The 22,703-nt window shown below is 41.5% G+C and overlaps 1 long non-coding RNA gene across 1 annotated transcript in view; it reads left to right on the plus strand.

The window, feature by feature from the left end:
- Window positions 1-19,841, plus strand: part of LOC131908421 (uncharacterized) — a 96,878-nt gene extending 77,037 nt beyond the window's left edge. Inside the window, exon 3 of the long non-coding RNA XR_009378587.1 lies at window positions 19,603-19,841. This is a non-coding gene — a long non-coding RNA (uncharacterized LOC131908421). The remainder of the gene's footprint in view (window positions 1-19,602) is intronic.
- The last annotated feature ends 2,862 nt before the right edge of the window (window positions 19,842-22,703 follow it).

Below are 22,703 nucleotides of genomic sequence, written 5' to 3' on the forward strand. Positions count from 1 at the left end.
GTCTCTCGACCATTGCCAGCAGTCTGTTGTGGGGGTATCTTTGTGGATTTCTGTGGGCGTCTCTAGCACTTTGCTTCTTCCTATTCTCATGTGGTCTTCATTTACCATGGTCTCCTATTCCTTGTTCTCCCTCTCTGTCGTTGATCCAGCTGGGATCTCCCACTCCCCCAAGCTCTCTTTCCCTCGACCCTCGCCCTTCACTACCCCCACTCATGTCCAGGCTGTTCATGTAGATCTCATTCCATTTCTCTGTCATTGGGCAATCCCCGTGTCTTTCTTGGGGTCCTGTTTTCCAGGTAGCCTCCCTGGTGATGTGAGTAGCAGTCCAGTCATCCTTGTTCCACATTTAGTATCCTGCTATGAGTGAGTACATACCATGTTTGTCTTTCTGAGTCTGGGTTACCTCACTCAGGATGATTTTTTCTAGATCCATCCATTTGTCTGCAAACCTCATGATGTCATTGTTTTTCTCTGCTGAGTAGTATTCCATTGTGTATATGTACCACATTTTGTTTATCCATTCTTCAGCTGAAGGGCATCTAGGTTGTTTCCATGTTCTAGCTATTACAAACAATGCTGATATGAACATAGCTGAACAAGTGCTCTTGTGGTGTGGTTGAGCATTCCTTGGGTATATGCCCAAGAGTGGTATAGCTGGATCTTGGGGGAGATGGATTCCCAATTTTCTAAGAAAGCGCCATATTGATTTCCAAAGTGGTTGTACAAGCTTGCATTCCCACCAGCAGTGGAGGAGAGTTTCCCTAGCTCCACATCCTCTCCAGCATAAGGTGTCTTCAGTGTTTTTTATCTTAGCCATTCTGACAGGCATAAGGTGGTATCTCAGAGTTGTTTTGATCTGCATTTCCCTGATGATTAGGGATGTTGAGCAATTCCTTAAATGTCTTTCAGCCATTTCAGTTTCTTCTGTTGAGAATTCTCTGTTTAGTTCTATAGCCCATTTCTTAATTGGACTGTTGGGCATTTTGATGTCTAATTTCTTGAGTTCCTTATATATTCTGGATATCAGTCCTCTGTCAGATGTGGGGTTGGTGAAGATCTTTTCCCATTCTGTAGGCTGTCGCTTTGCCTTGTTGACCGTATCCTTTGCTCTACAAAAGCTTCTCAGTTTCAAGAGGTCCCATTGATTGATTGTTTCTCTCAGTGTCTGTGCTACTGGTGTTCTATTTAGGAAGTGGTCTCCTATGCCAATGCATTCAAGACTACTTCTTACTTTCTCTTCTAGCAGGTTCAGAGTAGCTGGATTTATGTTGAGGTCCTTGATCCACTTGGACTTAAGTTTTGTGCACGGTGATAGATATGGATCTATTTGCAGCCTTCTACATGTTGATATCCAGTTTTGCAAGCACCATTTGTTGAAGATGCTTTCTTTTTTCCATTGTGCACTTTTGGCTTCTTTGTCAAAAATTATATGTTCATAGGTGTGCGGATTAATGTCAGGGTCTTCAATTCGATTCCATTGGTCCACATGTCGATTTTTATGCCAGTACCAGGCTGTTTTTATTACTGTAGCTCTATAGTACAGCTTGAAGTCAGGGATAGTGACGCCTCCAGAGGTTGTGTTATTGTACAGGATTCTTTTGGTTATCCTGGGTTTTTTGTTTTTCCATATGAAGTTGAGTATTATTCTTTCCAGGTCTGTGAAGAATTGTGTTGGTATTTTGATGGGGATTGCATTGAATCTGTAGATTGCTTTTGGTAAGATTGCCATTTTTACTATGTTAATCCTGCCTATCCATGAGCATGGGAGATCTTTCCATTTTCTGACATCTAAAGCACAGAGACAAATAGCCAAACGAACGGAAACACATGAAATATGAACCAATGGCTGAGGGGTCACCAACTGGATCAGGCCCTCTGAGTGAGTGAGACAGTTGATTGGCCTGATCTGTTTGGGAGGCATCCAGGCAGTGGGACTGGGTCCTGTGCTCATTGCATGAGTCGGCTGTTTGAAACCTGGGGCCTATGCAGGGTTGCTTGGCTCGGCCTGGGAGGAGGGGACTGGACCTACCTGGACTGAGTCCACCAGGTTGATCTCAGTCTGCGGGGAAGGCTTTGCCCTGGAGGAGATGGGAATGGGGGGCGGGCTGGGGGGAAGGTGAGGGGGGCGGGAGGGGGGAGAACAAGGGAATCCGTGGCAGATATGTAGAACTGAATTGTATTGCAAAATAAAAAAAAAAAGTAGAAAAAAAAAAGATTTTTGGTGGAGAGTGTATCTGGCTTTCAGATGTATTTCACAGAGTAAATGAGGCCATGATCTGGCCACAACTTGATCTTGGCTAAGATAAAATGATTGAAAAGTGCAGAGGTCTCTCCTGTTTAAGATATTACTTATGATTTCTTCGAGTGATGCTATAGGCATTAAACTATAAAGTTTAGGCTCCTTGAAATAAACAGTGTTGTCCCCAAAATGTGATCTAATGATACATAAAATGCTGCCAAGGGAGCAGACAATAGACCCAAATGTTATAGCATAAGCTGTAAAATTTATGCTAGAAAATAGAGTGGAAAAATTTTGTGAACTCGAGTTAGGCAAAGATTTCACAAATGGAATGAAAAAGCATAGCCCCGAACAACAACAACAACAGAAAGAAAATTGGATTTCACTAAAATTAAATTGCTCACTTTTCAAACATTCCATAAGAAAATATATAAAAAGCAAGACCAAGATGGGGAGACAATTTCTCAGAAGGTCCTGTGTCTTACTATTTTTCAGTTGCTGTGACAAAAGCCCACGACCAAGGCAGCTTATAGAGGACAGGATATATGGAGGCTTATAACTATAAGCAGAAGGTTGGAGTCCATGACCTCCATTCAGGGAATGTGGCAGCAAGCAGTAAGGCGCTGGAGCAGTATTTGTTAGTTCACACACCCTTATCTGAAAGTAGGAGGCAGAGAGAGAGAGAGAGAGAGAGAGAGAGAGAGAGAGAGAGAGAGAGAGAGAGAGAGAGAGAGAGAGAGAAACTGGGAATGGCATTGTACTGCCTGGTTTTGTGTGTCAACTTGACACAAGCTAGAGTCATCAGAGAAGAAGGAGCCTCAATTGAGGAAACGCCTCCATGAGGTCCAGCTGTAAGGAGTTTTCTCAGTTAGTGATCAATGAGGGAGGGCCCAGCCCATGTTGGGTGGGGTCATCCCTGGGCTGGTAGTCCTGGGTTCTATAAACAATCAAGCTGAACAAGCTATGAGAAGCAATCCAGTAAGCAGCACCCCTCAATTGCCTCCACACCAGCACCTTCTTCTAGGACCCTGGCCTGTTTGAGTCCCTGTCCTGACTTCCTTCAGTGATGAACAATGACATGTAAGTGTAAGCCAAATAAACTCTTTTCTTGCCAACTTGTTTTTGGTCATGGTGTTTTGTCGAGGCAAAACTAACCCTAAGACAGGTATGCACTTTTGATACCCCAAATTCTACCCCAGTGACAAAATATTCCTCCAACAAGGCCACAGATCCTTTATTCTTCCCAAACAGTTCCACCAACTGAGGACCAAGTATTCAAACATATGAACCTATGAGGGCCATTCTTATTAAAACACATATTTGATAAAAAAAAAAACATATATTCAAAACAAAGAATCTATATGTTTATCCCCTTTGGTACCTTTTTACTTTGCTTGAGCTGGGGGTGGGAGGGCATGACACAGGAGGAGTTAGTTGGAGGGGAGAGAAGGTATATACAGTGCTCATGTACACAATTCTCAAAAAAATATGAAAAAAGTCCTTACAACTTTTTATTCTCTCTCTCTCTCTCTCTCTCTCTCTCTCTCTCTCTCTCTCTCTCTCTCTCTCTCTCTCTGTTTTAACAAGGTTTCACTATGTAGATCAGGCTGACCTTGAATTTACAGAGATTCACTTATCTCTGTCTCTCAAATTCTTGGACTAAATGTATGTACCACCACACCCAGCCCACAAATCATTATAACTCTCTAATTTTAAAATTTTGGGGAAAAGATTTTGATCCTTCTTCACACAAGCACATTTGAACAAATGAGGATGTCACTGTTGGTTAGTAGGAAAATGTAATTTTCCTCCCCTCCCCTCCCCTCCCCTCCCCTCCTTTCCTCTCCTCTCTTCTCCTTTCCTTTCCTTTCTTGTGGTTTTAGGGATATGATCAGGGTTTTGTGCATGTGATCATTCATTCTACCACCGAGCACATATGAATTTTAGAGAAGATGATCTTACTATGTAGCTTTGAATTCAGGATCCTCTTTCTCAACCTCATGAGTGCTGAGATTATATGAATGGGTCCCTAATCCCCACCTAGAAAATGTGATTTATAGTCATAATGGAAAAGCTGTGGCACACCTATGTGGAATGGCTAGAACTAAAAAGAGGGGCCAAAGTAAGTGCTAATGGGAATGTAGAGATTGAATTATTTATTGGGTTGTAAATATAAAAAAAATTTACCTGCTTTAGAAAACAACTGAACAATCTTTAAAAGTTCAACATACCTCATCTAACTACTTCTAAATTCCCAAGATACTGGTGTTCCCTCTTCAGGTTGCTAGGATTGGCCTTCCTAACTGGACTCTTACATAGCACTAATCTGTTCATTACATAGTAGCCAGGACAATATTTAAAAAATCCAAGTCACTTCATCATGCTTAAAAACTTGCCATCGGCTTCTCACTGGCCTAAAAGAAAATCCAAAGTTCTCACCTCGGCTTGCAAGGACGTCTGGGACATGGAATACTATTTCTCCAGGAGCTTCTCTCATTACATTGCAGTGGCTGTGGGCTTCTTCCTGCCTTTCACACACACCAAGCATGATTTTACACAAGCCTTTCCTTGCTCACTCTTTCTTCCTGAGATGGTTGGCCACTAGAGTCTCTTGTCTGATTCCCGTTCTTCATTGAGTTCAAACCCTTCTAGAGGAGACTAAGTGCCAGTCTAAGTGCCATGTGCCAGGGATCTATGTCTATGGAACCAAGCACTCCAAATATAATAACTTAAAACCAGGCATTGCTCTGGGTTTACTGGTTTCAGCTGGGTGATTCACCTGCTTCTCTTTGCACAGGCAGCCAGCCAGCTTCATCTGGAACCTGGTAGAAGCCTGCCTAAGTTGGTGTCTTGTTTGGCTTGATGTCCCTCTGTGTGGCTTCCTACTGAAGAGTTTGACTTGGCTCTTTACACAGTGTGGCTGGATTCCAGGACAAGGAAGTCTCTTAGAAGGCCTGGTTAGAAAATACGAAGGTTCGCGCAATGACAGAGAAATGGAATGAGATCTACATGAACAGCCTGGACATGAGTGGGGGTAGTGAAGGGCGAGGGTCGAGGGAAAGAGAGCTTGGGTGAGTGGGAGATCCCAGCTGGATCAACAACAGAGAGGGAGAACAAGGAATAGGAGACCGTGGTAAATGAAGACCACATGAGAATAGGAAGAAACAAAGTGCTAGAGAGGCCCACAGAAATCCACAAAGATACCCCCACAACAGACTGCTGGCAATGGTCGAGAGACAGTCCGAATTGACCTACTCTGGTGATGGGATGGCCAAACACCCTAATTGTCGTGCTAGAAACCTCATCCAACTACTGAGGGATCTGGATGCAGAGATCCATGACTAGGCCCCGGGTGGATCTCTGGGAGTCCAATTAGCGAGAATGAGGAGGGTTTATATGAGAGAGAATTGTTGAGACCAAGGTCGGATAAAGCACAGAGACAAATAGCCAAACAAACGGAAACACATGAAATATGAACCAATGGCTGAGGGGTCACCAACTGGATCAGGCCCTCTGAGTGGGTTGATTGGCCTGATCTGTTTGGGAGGCATCCAGGCAGTGGCACCGGGTCCTGTGCTCATTGCATGAGTCGGCTGTTTGAAACCTGGGGCCTATGCAGGGTCCCTTGGCTCGGCCTGGGAGGAGGGGACTGGACCTACCTGGACTGAGTCCACCAGGTTGATCTCAGTCTGTGGGGAAGGCTTTGCCCTGGAGGAGATTGGAATGGGGGGCGGGCTGGGGGGAAGGTGAGGGGGGCGGGAGGGGGGAGAACAAGGGAATCTGTGCCTGTATGTAGAACTTAATTGTATTGCAAAATAAAAATTTAAAAAAAAATACAGTTTAGGTTATAGCTATCTTGAAAAATAAAATGAGTTTAAGATTAAAAAAAAACAAACAAACAAACAAACAAAAAAAAGAAAATACGAAGGTATCATCCTGCCACATTCGATTGGCCAAGATTAATCTCAGGCCTTTGTGTAGTCATAGGCAAGAAGATGGTGCTGCCTACTCAGAGGAGGAAGGCACACACACACACACACACACACACACACACACACACACACACACACAGATATGTGAGAAGTTATTTGCCATCAAATTCCAAGCAAGCACACGTGATCTCTCAGGTAATCCCCCCCCCCCCCCCCCCCCCCCGCGTGTGTCTCACTGTCTGATATTATGTTTTAGGTTTATATGTTCAATGTTTTCTCTCATCTTCCCTGCTAGACTGTGAGGGCCACAGGAGTTGAGCTCTTGTCTAGTTTCCATACCATTATATCCCTAGTACATAAAGCATTGCTGGCACACCTTCAGTGAAGGGGTGGGTGGCACTCATTCCATTGCTTTTTCAGGGAGGGGTGTCCATCTCTGTAGGATAATACCCTGCTTCTTTCTACTTCATATTTACTTTTCACCAGGAGAAGTAAAATGATTTTTTTCTGAAAAGTGTTTTGCTAAAATAATCTGATCATGTTCATCGTAGACACTTTCCTCTCAGAGCAAGCAAGTCTTTTTCCTTCTTCTATAGGGTTAAGAGTCTGACTCTGTGAGTAGGACCTGGGACTGACCACAAGGGACAGAGAACAAGTCACTGTAGGTTTACTTCAGAAAAACATCAAGCTTTGGATGGAGACATAAAGTCGTACTTTCTCAATAGTTTTACTATTAATAAAAGGATGCTTGGATTTCTATCTGGTTATTGCACTTAAAGTTCCTTTGGTTCCAACTTTGGAAACAGAAGAAGGGCACCCCCCAAAAAAATTAAATGTAGGGTTTCATAAATCTGTATTGATTGTATAAATGATTAAGAGTATGTGAATGATTTTACCCATTCTGCTTATTATTTCTAAAACTATATCTTCATTATTTGGTACCTTTGGCCCCCTACAAATCTCAGTCACAACAAAGAATTCAATTCTCCCCAGTATCTTTGAGAAAAGACAACAGTGTTTGAATTCTGGTGTCACACTCGGTTAACATCGACCTGTAGCACTTGCTGTTATTTACTTTTGCTTCATGGGCTCAGCAACTCAGATTATATCCTTCCAGGACACACCTTCCATCAGGAGAGCAAAAGTGGCTTATAAGTTCTCCTGAAGTAGGTAACTTCATATAAATTATCATGGAAACATTTGATGATCATCTGTGTGTCATATTACATAGTATCATACTCAAAATCTTACTGGTCAAAAAGAGACTAACCTGAATATATTTTCTTTGTATTTGTGAGCTGAATTCTTATAGTACTGTAAAAGTAAAGAAAGATGTAAGATAAACTTATATGGGATTCTTCTATGTGGGGCTTAAGTAGTTTGGCTTATTGACATTTGTTAACATTATCCTTAAAGTCACACAAAGATCATAAAATCTTTCTTATATGACTCATGAGACTTTAATGTTGTCATTGTTAACACAAGTGTTCTAATCCCCATCCTGTTGCTGTGATAAAACACTCTGGCCAAAAGAATGTTAGGAAAGGAAAGGGTTAATTTGGCTTTCAGGTGATAGTCCATCATGAGGGAAGTCAGGAACTCAAGCTTCCTGGCTCTCTTGCAAGTTCATGCTTGGCTATCTTTTGCATATAGCCCCGAACCATCAGCTCAGGGAATGGGGCTACACACACTAGTCTGGCAATCAAGACAATCACCTACAGACATCCCCACAAGTCAGTTTGATCTTGGGAATTGCTCAATTGAGGCTCTCCTCTCAGATAACTCTAGGCTATGCAAAGTTGATAAAGTTAATTAGGACAACCAATTACTTTTATTTTGAGAAGATATGCTGAGTGCAGATTATCTCATTAATAGCTATACTAATTAACCAGTCTTTGCATAGAGTTTTCTCTCTAAAAGGGAAATGAAAGCTGTATCTCTCAGGTTGGTTGCACTCTGGGTAAACAGGAGTTTAGTAGATTTTAATTCTCTTATTGCTTACTTTACATTGTATTTCTTTTACCATTCACTTAATTAATCACCTTAGGTACAGTGACAGAAGTCCTTTTTTTTTTCTTTCTTTCTTTTTTTTTTTTTTTGGTTTTTACGAGACAGAGTTTCTCTGTGTAGCTTTGTGCCTTTCCTGGAACTCACTTGGTAGCCCAGGCTGGCCTCGAACTCACAGAGATCTGCCTGGCTCTGCCTTCCTGAGTGCTGGGATTAAAGGCATGTGCCACCACCGCCTGGCTGATAGAAGTCCTTAATTTATGCTTGAGTTGCTCCTTTGCTAAGTGCCAGTCCATGACTATCTGTGCTTTATTTTAGAATGGAGTCCTTAGTGACAGAAGATGAATTTCCATGTGGGCACTAAAACTCAAGGTTGGGCAGTTCCCCCCATTGATAAGGAAAACTTGGGTTAGATTCATCTCCTTTAAGTTATTCTGAACTTCTTTGATTTTGTTTAGGTGTGAGGTTGACCAGATAGTACACATGTTATTCTTTGGCTCAACCCTATCTCTGCTATAACTACTGGGTTGTGTCATTATTGCATGAAGATGCCCGTAAATGACATAAATAAACCTGCATGATCACATTCTAGTCAAATATTTGCAGAAACAGATAGCAGGCCATATTTGGTCTTTGGTATGTAGGTTATTGACTCATGGTTTAGGATATCGGAGATGAGAGTGAATGTACTGATCGGGGTTTAAGACAGAGAGGCACATGAACTGGCATTCAGTTCTGAGTCTACCAGTTTGGTTTAATTCAGTGAGGGTTTATTGTTCTGATGGAAACACTATGGCCTGTGGTGTCTGTCTCCTTTCTCCCCTCTCCAGCAGCGGTTCAGAAAGAATGCAGATCCAGTCTTCGAATCCTCAAGACAGTATTGCAGGCAGCTGCCATCTGTGTTTCCTGTGTGAGAGGAGACGAACTTGTCACTCTTGAGAGACAGTGTCAGTTCCTGAAGAGTGATGGGTACCTTGAGGCTGCATAGGCTTGGCTCTAATTCCTCAAGGACTCAGAATCCAGTTCCACATTCCCAGGTCAAATCTTCTAGAATCCTTAAATGGGGCTATAGGATTTTGCTCAGTATTTGCCCATGGCTGGTTATGAGGATCAAATATGGCACTGTGGGGAAATCCTTCTACACCCTGTCAAACACAGAAATCCTTCTTTATAGACTTTTAACACTTGGTTAGTAAGTCAAAGCAACAACAAAGTATTTATCAAACCTCATCTCATTTCTTAAAGAGCAACAACGAGGAGGATAAAATCCCCATCAATCTTCAAGGTTTACATGAAAACATTCAGCAACTGGGATGTAAGGGAAGTATCCACCCATAAAAATGAGTATATTTTGAGAAATTAGGCCAAACATTTCACTTTTACAAAACTGATGTGTGAATTGTGTTGCCCAAGGTGTCCTTTGTTCTAGAGTCTTGTAGATGCCAGGTGACAAATTCTGAAATAGTTCCTAAGGACAAGAATTCAAATACCAGATAGTAGAAAGCATTTTTTTTTTAAAGTGGAGACAGCAATGGATGGGGCCTTCAAGGGAAGCTCTTTGAGAGATCTCTGTGGATTAGAATACCTTTTAGTTTCAAGTAATAGAAGCCAGTTTGGTTTCATCTGGGGAAAAATAAGGACTTATTTTGAAGCAAAGTTGTATTCCATAACTCAGGAGCACTTATTATATTCAAACCCCAGGCAGTAACTTGAGGTAGATCCTTAAAAACCAACAAGGCCTGTGGGTAATCATTGTATTCTCTCCATATGATTGCTTCATGTCTTGCTTGTTGTTTTCATTGGCCTGGTCTTCTGTCTACGTTCTTATGATGGGGGAAAAGCCAAGCGTCATCATCCAAACTCATTCGCTGTTAAGAGTCTAAATGCCAGAGATGGAACTGGAGGCATCACATGCTTATTCTGTTTCAATCAAGTGTGGTCAGCATGGCAGAGATGCCAAAAATGCTTTCCAGTGTTAAAAGGAGATATATTTTGCTGAACAAGTTGGAAATTGACTTACAGATGGGCCAGGCACTCACTTCTTGCTTGATGTTTGATGGCTGTAGTGTTAGGGTATAAGCCTTTGTTGGTTGAGGGGAATAAGTCATCTTGGCCAGGTTGACAACAATTTCATCTCAGTTGCCTTTTCTTCTATAACATATCCTGGCCTTTTTTTCATAACTTCTTTCCTCTCCAGTGTGGACTGTTGAGGTGATATGGGGCAGTGATGACTAATGGCTCTGTCATGTTAGCAAATGTATAATAGGACCTATATACATGTACTATTCTTCTGCAAGAAAAGGTCTGGATCCTAGTCCCTACTCCAGGTCTAATGAAGAGCTACTCAGTATAGTCAGTTATCCATCAGACTACACCTAGGCCTTCTGTAATTTCTTGTTCATTGATGAGTACATCAGAAAGCTTTGCAATGAAAGGGAGTATTTGTTCTTCTATTATCAGTGTATACCAGTACACTGATAGGCATTTATCATATGCCTCAAAAATACCAAATGCCAATATAGACTCTTGAATAGAGGGACAGGATAATGGAATCATAAGAAACACTGGTATGGCTGAGAAAAAGCTTAGAGAATATTTTTATGTTAAAGCAGAAAGGAACTTAGCCACCAACTAGAATCCCTAACCCCTCCCAGAATATACGTTCATGTCCTAGTTCTCTGGTGCCTGGGAATGCTGCCTTACTTGGAAAAAGACTTTTCAGGTGTGCTTGAATTGGGAATTTTCAGTTATAGAGAGTACTCTGGATCCTCCCAACAGGCCTGATGCAATCATCATACTTATAGTAGGAAAAGTTAAGAGTCAGAGAAGGCTCTGTGGTGACAGAAACAGAGACTGTGCTGTGACAGTGGTAGAATGTGGGGCCACAGGCCAAAGAATATAGGTGGCCACTAGATATTGAGAAGACCCCGCTCCCTAAGCAGATTCTCCTGAGAACTGCTAGAAGGAGTCATTTCTGATTATCGTCTTGATTTTAGCCAAGTGGAAGGAATGTGGGTGGAGCCCACAGATGAGAAGCGGTGGGTCAAGTTCAGCTAGCATAACTGTTTTGTTGGAAGAGGATGCTATTTTAAGAAAGGAAAACAAAAATGACTCAACCTTTAAAAATGAGAATATTTTGCATAAAATCTGGATTTCTTATGGGAATCTACATTTCTGGGTGATAACCATGAGTTAATCTGAGTGACCACTCCTCTGTGAGTTGAGCTTTGAGCCTGTTAGCTGCAGCTTCGTCCGTTTACTAGGGGCTCCCTAAGTCTAAATCTTTGAGGTTGCACATCTGTAGATAGGCAGAGAGGACTGCACATTTTAAGGAAGCAAAAAGTTTTAATACATATAGGATCCTAATGCAGACATTAACAAAGAGGGAATCAAAATGTGGGTGTGTTAGGGATTTGACTATTTTTGCAACTTTTCCACAAATCTTAAACCATTCTAAAATTAAGAATGAATTTCTTTTCATTAAAAAAGGAAATTGAGTTGAGTATGTTCCTTTGTGAAAGGGGTTGTTGCTATGTATTAAATTTGTGAACATAGTGATTTTTTTTGTTGTAAGAAGTCTCCAGGTTCTGTTTCATTCATTCTATTACTCTCTGGACCACTCTCAAGAGTGGACCCACAAACTCTAGGCTTCTTTGAACTATATATGGAGTTCTGGGCCCCAGAGAGGAAAAAAAAATGTGTCCAGGAACAAAGCACTCACTGCTGAGGAAGTAGAATCAAATGGAACTCAGGACTCTTTCTTTTTGGCTGGCACCTGGCTACTGGAAATGATAGGGTCCACATCCTGGACTTTATTGGGAACCACCTTTAGCTGCCTAGAGACACCCCCCCCACACACACACCCACACCCACCCACCCATACACACACACACACACACACACACACACACACACACACACTACAATTACCTCATTTATGTTTTATATCTGGTGCATAGGGAAAGTATTTGACATTTGCCAAACACCAAGTGTACTTTGGATTTTGTTACTTATATATTAGCTAGCCCTAGCTATGCACAGAATACTCCTCCAAAAGCCAGAAGGTTTCAGACGGCCAGACTCAAGGCCTCCTGCATAGGGCAGAAGGGCTGCCACTAGGCTGTGGATCTTGTTGATTCTACTGGGTAGAAGCTGAGGCAGGCATTCTGTGTGGGCTCAGGCCATGCCAGGAGGGAGGGATTAAAAGACTAAGTGGATTTGAGAGGTTATGATTGCTTCCAGAACACTGTGCATCCATAGCCTTGGGTCTAAAAGGTCTTGATGTGTTTGGCTCAGAGTTGGCTAGAAGGCCAAGGCTATATGCTGCTGCAGGACTAAACAGGCTTAGAAATGTGCTGTTGCTGCCTTGCCTCTGTTCTTATCTCTGAAAGGCCATTTCCACACTAACAGCTTTCTCTGGGACCCAAAGTGCTGCACAGGTATTAAATGAATAGCTTTTCCCATCTTTTCCGGCAATCTGAGGGAGAGAAGGGAGAAGTAAAGGTGGTGATGAGGCTAATACCACCTTGTTGAGTGCTACCCCTGTGTTCATGGTTTATATGTCCTGTCATGTGACTATGCTTTCTACTTATCACATTGCTCTGTGGGCCACTCTAAGCATATGGCTCCTGGATACAATCAGTTTATGGATGAGGATTCAGAGACCCAGAGAGATAAGACAATGTGGCTGGGGTCACAGAGGTCGCTGGGGAGGTGTTGTAAAGAGAGCTCAGCTCTTTTTCATACCAGTGCTCTTCCCCTTCCTGCTGCAAAGGAAAGGGATGATGATGAAGAAGTGATCCATTAATATTAATATTAATTCTAGAACTCTCATCTGCATAAGTGTGGAGCCCTAGGCTGTGTGGTCAATGGACTGTACCCTAGAACTGATTGCCAGGGGGAGGTCCTCTATTTAATAACTGTGTGACATGGGCATATTATTTAACCTACTGAAACATTTGCTTTATCTTTATAAAAATGAAGATGGTGATAAGACTCACTTCAAAAGGTAACATATAAGGCAAATTAAGGGAATTAGTAAATAAATATTTGTAGCTGCTATATAACTGTGACCTTTTGTTGAAAGATAGTAATATGAACTCAGTTTTGAAAATAACAGCACAAGCTCAAAGCCGCTGTGTAGTTTGCCCAGGAGCACACGCAGGGAGTAAGCTGGGATTTGGAGGCATATCTCTGCTCTAAGTCACTGACTGTTTTATCTGCAGCTCTTAGGTTTCCTTGGACCAGTATGTCTTGGGGTAATTCCATGGCTAACAAGCTTTGCTGTGTAAACAAAGTTTCTGTGCTTCTGCTGGCAAAATGTCACTGTTTCCACGATTCTTAGCTCCTTCAGCACCTTTTAAGGTCTTTCCTTGAATATTTCTTTTTCCATTTTCTAAGAAATTAAAGGTATCAATGCTATAAAAATCTGAATCCAAGGAACTGAATAGGAGGAGACTAAGTTAGGGGATTGTGATGAGTTTGAGGCTACACTGGGCTGCTGAGGAAGACCTCGTCTTGACAGTAATGTACCCCTTCCCCCCCTAAAAAAGTCCAAATAACTCCTGCCCTAGAGTTGACTGAATGACAGTAGCAGTTGTTAATGCTGACTGCAAAAATGAATGTTTTATTTGAAATTGGCAAGACTGTTTTGCCTTGGTGTCTTCAAGCAACATAAAAATAATTAAGTTCATGTGAAAAGGAATGGCCTTTGACCACAGGCTTGATATACAGGCTAATAGTTCTGGAAAGCAATTAAGATAGAATTCTGTTCTAGTAATTTAGATATTGTTACCAGAGACTCATAAGTGGCGGGACCTGGACCAAGTGTTTGGGACAAAATTGCACGGCATCCTATGCTTTCAAAGCTTTCTACTTTAGTCTGTTTGCATTTATTTAGGATCCATGCTGCTCTTTATGGATTATGCTTTATATAAGCTCTTAAGACATATCAAAAATTTACAGGGATTATGGAAGGTCTCATTTTAGTTAAAATCATTTAGTTTAGTCTCTGTTTAGTTGAAATCATTCTAATTCATTTCATTCATTAATGTTTGTGCTGTGTGTCAAGTGATTACCTGGGATAAAATGAGGCATACAAAATTCTCATATCTCCAGGCTACAACCTTATTATTGTTTCTGTGCAGCCCACTTTTTGTCATATAAAATGATAGGTATGGGTGATGGTCTGCACTTTGTAGACAGTATAAAATGATAGGTATGGGTAATGGTCTGCACTTTGTGGACAGTCATATTAAATGAACTAATTTGATTAGGAAGAGGTTTTCACGTCATGGTGTGGGCCGTCCACAGGAAGGCTCAAAATAAGGGGCAGAATTCCAATTCTGATCCCTCAACAAGGGTCCCAAGCCATCGACAGTTATTGTTATGTAAAGAGAACAGTGTCCTCAACAGGTCAGCTCTCTCTCCATTCTGTGATTTCACTCAGCTTTCATTTTGTCCTTATATGTCTGGATAGTCAGAAAACAGTCATCACTGTTCTGGAAGGACATAGAAGATGATCCTTATGAGAAACTACTGTCCCAATGTGTCTGTGATGTGACAATGTCCAATGAGATGGAAAAAAGAGAATTGATGGCAAGGAATACTCCTTGATATTCGTGCACTGGAAAATACATTAGCTGAAGTGCTTAACCATATTTCAGAGGTTACAGGAAGACTCTCAGTTGAGTCTGAGTTGTGGGGAGTGATTTGCTTCAAGATTTCTGAAGAACAAGTGCTGTGGATATCGCTCTATATAAATAAAACACTGATTGGCCAGTGGCCAGGCAGGAAGTATAGGCGGGACAAAGAGAGAGAAGAATGCTGGGAAGTGGAAGGCTGAGAGGGAGAGACCTGCCAGCCACCACCATAACAAGCAAGATGTAAGGTACCAGTAAGCCACGAGCCACGTGGCAACTTATAGATGAATAGAAATGGGTTAATTTAAGATAGAAGAAGTAGATAACAAAAAGCCTGCCATGGCCATACAGTTTATAAGTAATATAAGCGTCTGAGTGATTATTTTATACGTAGGTTGTGGGACTGCGGGGCTTGGTGGGACCTGGAGAGAAATTCTCCAGCTACAAACAAGTCATTTTATGGAGACAAAGAGGAGTGAAGAACAACAGGTGTGCATCATGAAAGTGAGTCCAAAAAAATAAAAAGAAAAAAAAAGAAAAAAGAAAAGAAAAGAAAAAACCAGGAAGTTTCTTAGAAATAATTTTGTCAGTTATATACATGTAGTAAAGCAAGATGACTAACATCTGGCAGAATTCTTGTTGAGTCTCTCAAATGGACAAAGGGCTTAGGAAATATGCACAGAATTTAAAATAGACCTTTCATAATGTGTCCATTGGAATTATGAAAATATCTTTGATAAATAACAATTTAGCTCTTTCAGAATGTTGAGATACAGAGATAAGAAAAGGGTTACCATCTTCAGAAGCAGTTTAACCCTGGAAAGGACTCTGGTGTTTGTCGAAGGAAACTATGTCTGGGAGACTGTGCAATCAAGTAATCAAGCAAATGCCGAGAGTGCCCAGAAGGCAGAGCTATTTCATCTTGGTTTCAAACTTCTCTTAAGAGAAATATGGCATGGAGAAGCTAATGGAAAATAAATGGATGGCCGAGGACACAGCTCAGTCTGTAGAGCACTTGCTGCACAAGAGTGAGGACCTGAGTTTGGATTCCCATAACCCACATACACTGGGCTTGGGAATGCACCACTAATCCTAGCACTACGGTGTCATAGGCAGGGATGAAAGACTCAGAGCAGACAACCTGAAGTATGCCGTGGCACACAACACTAAAGAGACCTTGTCTCAGACAAGGTGAAAGTTAAGAACAGACATCCGAGGATGTCATATGACTTCCACATGTGTGCGATGACCCAGATGTACCTGCACTCATATGAACATCTACATACAGTTTTTTAAAAAAAAATAATGCCTGATATATTGTTACATGGGCTTGAAGACTCCTGTCTTACCTATAGAGGGAAAGCAATTTACTGGTCCAGGGGGAGTTTAACACGAAGCTGGAAGTTCTTAATAAAATTCATTGCCTTCATGGAATACAGAGAAACTAACCCATCAGGAAAAGTATTCCCTTGCTTTCACAACTGAGCATTCACAGATTCGACTTAACGTATTTTGCTTGGGATCTTAATTCAAGTCTGAAATAGAAATTGTTAGGCAATGCTGTTTTAGGTTGCAGATCCAGAGTGGCTACACTGCTTTCCACCTTAAGCCTCTACGTCCTCTTACAGGTCAGCAGCATCCTCTCTGTCAGGAAAGCCTAGACTAGGCAGAAGATGCTTTCATCCATGAGCATCAGCAGTAAAGTGGATGAAAGTCATCCTCTCTGTCCTTCAGTCACTTAGCAGCAGGACACTACAGCTCTGAGATACTAAAGACATCATGATCCTTCAGGACACTGAGCCCAGTACATCGGTTTCCATGCGTTCCTCTCACCTCATTATCTCAAGAGCTTCTTAGCCTAGGATTTTGCATCTGTGTAATCAAGAGTAACTTAGAAGGCCACCCAGATCTGTTTTAAAGGGTAAATGCTCATGAATTGTGGTTAAATGAAACCTAGAGCTCAGATCTGGAGATTTGGGAATCAATGGTGATGGTTCTGATGGTTCCCTGCCCATGGTTTGCGGGGTGACCACAGCATGAACACAGATTTATTTTTATTTTTATTTTTTTTTATTTTGCAATACAATTCAGTTCTACATATCAGCCATGGATTCCCTTGTTCTCCCCCCTCCCGCCCCCCTCACCTTCCCCCCAGCCCACCCCCCATTCCCACCTCCTCCAGGGCAAAGCCTTCCCCACGGACTGAGATCAACCTGGTAGACTTAGTCCAGGCAGGTCCAGTGCCCTCCTCCCACGCCAAGCCAAGCGACCCTGCATAGGCCCCAGGTTTCAAACAGCCGACTCATGCAATGAGCACAGGACCCGGTCCTACTGCCTGGATGCCTCCCAAACAGATCAGGCCAATCAACTGTCTCACCCACTCAGAGGGCCTGATCCAGTTGGGGATCCCTCAGCCATTGATTCATAGTTCATGTGTTTCTATTTGTTTGGCTATTTGTCCCTGTGCTTTATCCAACCTTGGTCTCAACAATTCTCGCTCATATAAACCCTCCTCATTCTCGCTAATTGGACTCCCAGAGCTCCACCCGGGGCCTAGCCATGGATCTCTGCATCCAGATCCCTCAGTCTTTGGATGGGGTTTCTAGCACAACAATTAGGGTGTTTGGCCATCCTACCACCAGAGTAGGTCAGTTCGGGCTGTCTCTCAACCATTGCCAGCAGTCTGTTGTGGGGGTATCTTTGGAACACAGATATTTTGAGTGTCTTGGTCCTCTAGATAAGGGTGGGTGAACTGATCTATTGTTTTATATTCTTTCATTATATTAAAAGAGCACTTGCTGGGCTCTGAGGCTTGCATGGTACAGTGAGTGCTGTCGCTATCACAGCTGCCACAGTACCTCCACTGGTTACTGGGTATGAATACAGGGAGTCTGAGTTCGAGCCCAGCCAGGCTGTCTCCTTTACCAGCTTCTTAAAGTGCATGTTTTGTAGGTGTTGGGACTGGCTGAGTTTTTATACCCCAGATCCTGAGTACTTCAGGAAGGGGAGAGTTAGGTTACATTACTGAGGAAACTTAAATTTGGCTTAGTCAAGATGATATAGGCATTTAATACAGCTTGCTCTAATATTTGGCCTCTGAAAACCAGCTTTCAGGCTTAAAAGCAGGGCAGTTGGTTTCAGTAAGGGGCTCTGTGTTACACCCATTTTTAGAAGTGTAAGGCAGATGATTCTGGGATTAGACAGATGGCTCAGTGGTTAGGAGTACTGGAATACTCTTTCAGAGGACCAGAATTTAGACCCAGATCCAATTTGGGAGGCTCACTATTCCCTGTGACTGTAGTTCCAGGGGATCTGATGTCCTCTTCTGGCCTCCATGGGTACCTGCACATATGTGCACACACTCTCTCTCTCACACCCATACAAGCAGAAATAAAAATAAATTCTTAAAAAAAAAATCTGTGTCCTTCTACCCTGCCATGAGACTATCACCTGCCATCTATGTAGTAGTTTTTAAAATCTATGTATTTTTTTTGAATTTGTATTAGAAGAAAATTACAAAAATTTCTAGATTTATTTGTTTATTTATTTACTGTGCTCACTAATTCATAATTACATTGATACCGGGTAGTCACACTTAGCACTCAGGTTTAATTGCTCAGATTGTTCCTTTGAGAATGGGTTTGGGGGAGGGTAAGATGGCTCAGCAGGTTAAGAATAAGGGTGCTTGCTGCCAAGCCTGGTGACCTGAGTTTGATTCCCAGGATCCATGTGGTGGAAAGCAAAGACTGGCTCCTGAAAATTGACCTCTGATTTCCACATATTTTTTATGTCACATGTGCCCATTTAAACACACACACACACACACACACACACACACACACACACACACGAGAGAGAGAGAGAGAGAGAGAGAGAGAGAGAGAAAGAGAGATATTAATACATAAATTTATTGTAATAATTTCTAAAAATGTGCATGGGATGTAGTTCAGTGGGAGAGCACTTGCATGGCAGACATAGAGCACTGTATACAGCATCATAAAAATTAAATTTTGATTAGCACGTAGTTGTGCATATTAATCACTATAAAATGGTAATTTGATACTACAGAACTAGTGCAGGGTAATTAGAGTTCCAACTGTTTTAAACTTTTCCCACTTCTTTGGGTCTGGAGCCTTAGATTTCCTTCTCTCTAGTTCTTCATAAACATTTACTACATTGTCATAGACTCTAGTTACCCTACTGTGCCAAAGAACTATAGCAATAAAATGAAGAAGATATTCCTAAGTAACCTTTTTCATTTATTTTCAATTAATGAGCCATAAACTCAATTGCTGATACTTTGCTTACAACATTTGACAAATCTTTTTTTTTTTTTTTTTTTGAGACAGAATTTTTCTGTGTAGCTTTGGAGCCCTTCCTGGAACTCACTCTGTAGCTCAGGCTGGCCTCGAACTCAAAGAGATCTGCCTGCCTCTGCCTCCCAGTTGCTGGGATTGTGTGCCTCCACTACCTGGCACATTTGGCAAGTCTTTGATTCTGGGTATCCTATTACCATTTGGATTTTTCAAGGCTTCTTTCTGTCTTAAACCCTGTGTATTTGTAGGACACGACATAGTGCCAATATCAGAACATCAAGTTTTTTCATTCTTTTACTTGTCTAGTGAGAAAAGTGGTTGGTATTAAGGAAGTTGACTCAGTTCTATAACTGTCCATAGGTCTATTTCTCCCAAAGTATAGGGACGTGTGCAGGATGAGTTTGTTGGCCAAACTCCTTTGATACCAAAGAATTATAGTAATTAAAATGCAGCTACTTCACTTTCAGTTTTTGGAACTCCTGCCCAGACAGCCAGATGCTGCAGAAACAGGACCACTGTGAAGAAGCCTTGGGAGAAACACAGGGATATGCTGTCTACATCTGGTTTTCTCAACAACCACAAGAAAGCATTGGGTTTGCTGATTAATTGTTTCTAGTTGCCTATTTTGATTGACCCAGTAGAACTCTGTATTAGCATGTGTCTTCAGGTAGACCAATAAAATTCATGCCACAATTGGCAGCTTCTATTTTAGTTTCAGAATGCTCATTGGATACCATCCCTGTAGCAGTGGGATGATGCCCTTTGTTATCAAAATTGGCTTTTTTTTGGGAGACTATTGACAGTATTTGCGATTAAATATAGATACACATCCTTGTTCATGTTTATTCCTCAATAGACACAGCAGGCATAGAATTAGAAATATCGTTTGAATCATTCTATCACATCTGTCTAGTATTCCTTAAATTTATTTTACCCAAGTCTAATCCAAACCCAAACATCTCAGTGATGTCACAGTAATTAATCTCATACAGTAGAGACAGTGTTGGCTAAGGGATTCAAGGCCGCTGTTAGAGACAGACAAAATACGGATGAAGTGGGGCTTAGTGGAGGCTGCCTTGTTTAGGAGCTCAGACAGCTCACCTCCAGAAAAGCAGACTTCTCACCTTCTTGAAGCTGTTGCTGCATCCCAAGTGGTGTCAGCGCTCAGACAGAAGCACTTTCCTCTCTCTTCGCTTCGGTGATGCTGTTGATCACCTCAGATTGCTACAGATTGCTTTTTCAGACAACAGTGAAGGAAATGGAACCTGGCTGACCTCTGCTTCTGCCTGAAAGCAACCAACGAGAAGCCCACAGGAGAGTAACTGTTGAGAACCTTGACCTGGTCAGATTCACCTGAAATTGCTTGTTTTCCAAACTCACAATCACATTTAGTTTCAGCTAAAAATGCGTCTTGGCAAAAGAGTCAGAACCTCTGATACAATTCTCTAAGTACAATTACAGTTTTCAGAATCCAAATGTCACAGGGGATTACTTTTAAATGAAAGTGGTTAGTATACAGTGAGGCAAACATCTTCACGAGTGACCTTTAATTCTCAGGTTCAATTGTGTTTGGATTTTATAAAGGAAATTTTATACACTTTTTAGGTAACATATATATATATATATGTGTATATATATATTTCTGTTTACATCTGATGACTAAGAGAATATTTTAAAAGGCAAACTGACTGGTTTATAAAACCTTCCATTTCTCTTCCTGCTTGTAATATAAACATACTTGTTATTTAAGACCAAGTTGGGCATGCCTGGACTGCCTGCCTGCCTGCCTGCACAACGGTGGTGGAAACCTTTTCCTGAGAGTCTCAGTTTGTATTTTGTGGATCTTGGAGTGGGTAACTTTAGAAGTAACTATGCTCATTTGAAAACTAGGAAAGCAGAGACCTGTGGCAAGTTGGCTTGGCTAATAAACCCTAAAATCACAGACAAATCTCAAGTTCGCCATACTCATGAAATCATGTGTACTGAGCTCCTGGTAGATTTGTTAGGTATTGAGATGTTCTAAGGATTAAATCATGTTTAAAATGAACCAGTAATATAACGGGCTGATTAAACCTATGTCTGCCTTAGCACAACACACGAGCAAGGAGAACCCCAAAGCAGGTCACCTTTCAGAATTCCATCAATAGAGTGGCCATCCTTTCCTTTACCTTGACAAGTTTAGATGTTCCTTTCCCTTTAGTGTCTCTACCTTGATGAATTTAGAGTCCCTTCCAAGTTGCACTTGACCATGTTGCAGACGGAGAGTTATAAGATGAAGGCACAGACGAAAATTTCATGGTATGGTTCCGTCCATATCACTGGCCTTAGCCACTTAGGAGTGCCTGCCTCCATTAGTTTACCTGATTCCAACCACATTTGTCTGTTTAGCAAGAGACTGGTGCGCTGTCTTCACTCTCCCAGGTGTGAAATCGCCCTGTTCCTCTTCTAATCTGTCCAGGAACTGAAACCTTCAAAGCTATGCAGCAGCCATCACAGACTCTAGCTTTTGTGTCTCTAAATCAGACAGTATCTACAGGTAATTGTAATTGAGAGCTCTCAAGGTGGGGGGCTCATTTTCCTTATCCTTATACTCTCTTGATGCTTATTCATACTCTGATAGTATTGTAGTAAATTGTTTTCCTGTCTGTCTCTCAGGTGGGTTATGACACATTGGAGGCATCCATTGGAAGTTCTTGGCAATAAGCAAAGGCAGAACACATCAGTAAAAGTAAAATTACAAGTATTTAGTAAGCCATTACAAGGGGTCTTAATATAAACAAATATGTGTACACTTAAAGCTCACAGAACACATAGTTAAATTTCATGTAGTGTTTCTTAGAATAATGCCAATAATTACTAAAACATATACAGCTTCTTTAAGTATTGTAAAATATTATAAAATTATAGCTACTTTTAGGGCTGGAGAGATGGCTTAACAGTTAAGAGTGCTACTGCCCTTCCAATGGTCCTAAGTTCGATTCCCAGGACCCACTGACAGAGGCTTGAAGCTGCTGGTGGCAGCCTACATAAAAGGACATGAAAGAATGAAGCCTTTGCCTTTTGCCTGCTTTTCTTCACTCTTGCTGGCAAGTTCATCTGTCCTTTTTCTGAGGCACTCTTTCACGGGTATTTGTACCTACTTCTTTGAATTCCAACATACATGGAAGAGCAGGAGCTCTCTGGGAATTACCTGGGACTCCGGCATCAGATCAGGACTGTGGAGACATCGGTGTCATGAACTGAACAATGGCTGGGTCCTCGGCCTTTCTGTCAGGAGACAGCCATCGTTAGACTGCTCGGACCACAATCTGTAAGTCACTCTAATAAATCCCATATATACACACAAAGGAAAGGATTATAGCTACATTTACCACTAAATTCATTTTCTGATATTTATATTTTATCCCTCTGTGTTGTGTTGAATTTATTTTTTCTTATTTTTGAAGGTAAGGGCTCATATATTTTATGTCTATCTTATAATATTAGAATGTAAAGATATGAAATTTCCTCTAAATATTGTTTTGAATGCATCTAAAATATTACTTCATACAGAGTTCTAATTATCATC

The sequence above is a fragment of the Peromyscus eremicus genome, chromosome 4 (assembly GCF_949786415.1).
Source record: "Peromyscus eremicus chromosome 4, PerEre_H2_v1, whole genome shotgun sequence".
NCBI lineage: Eukaryota > Metazoa > Chordata > Mammalia > Rodentia > Cricetidae > Peromyscus > Peromyscus eremicus.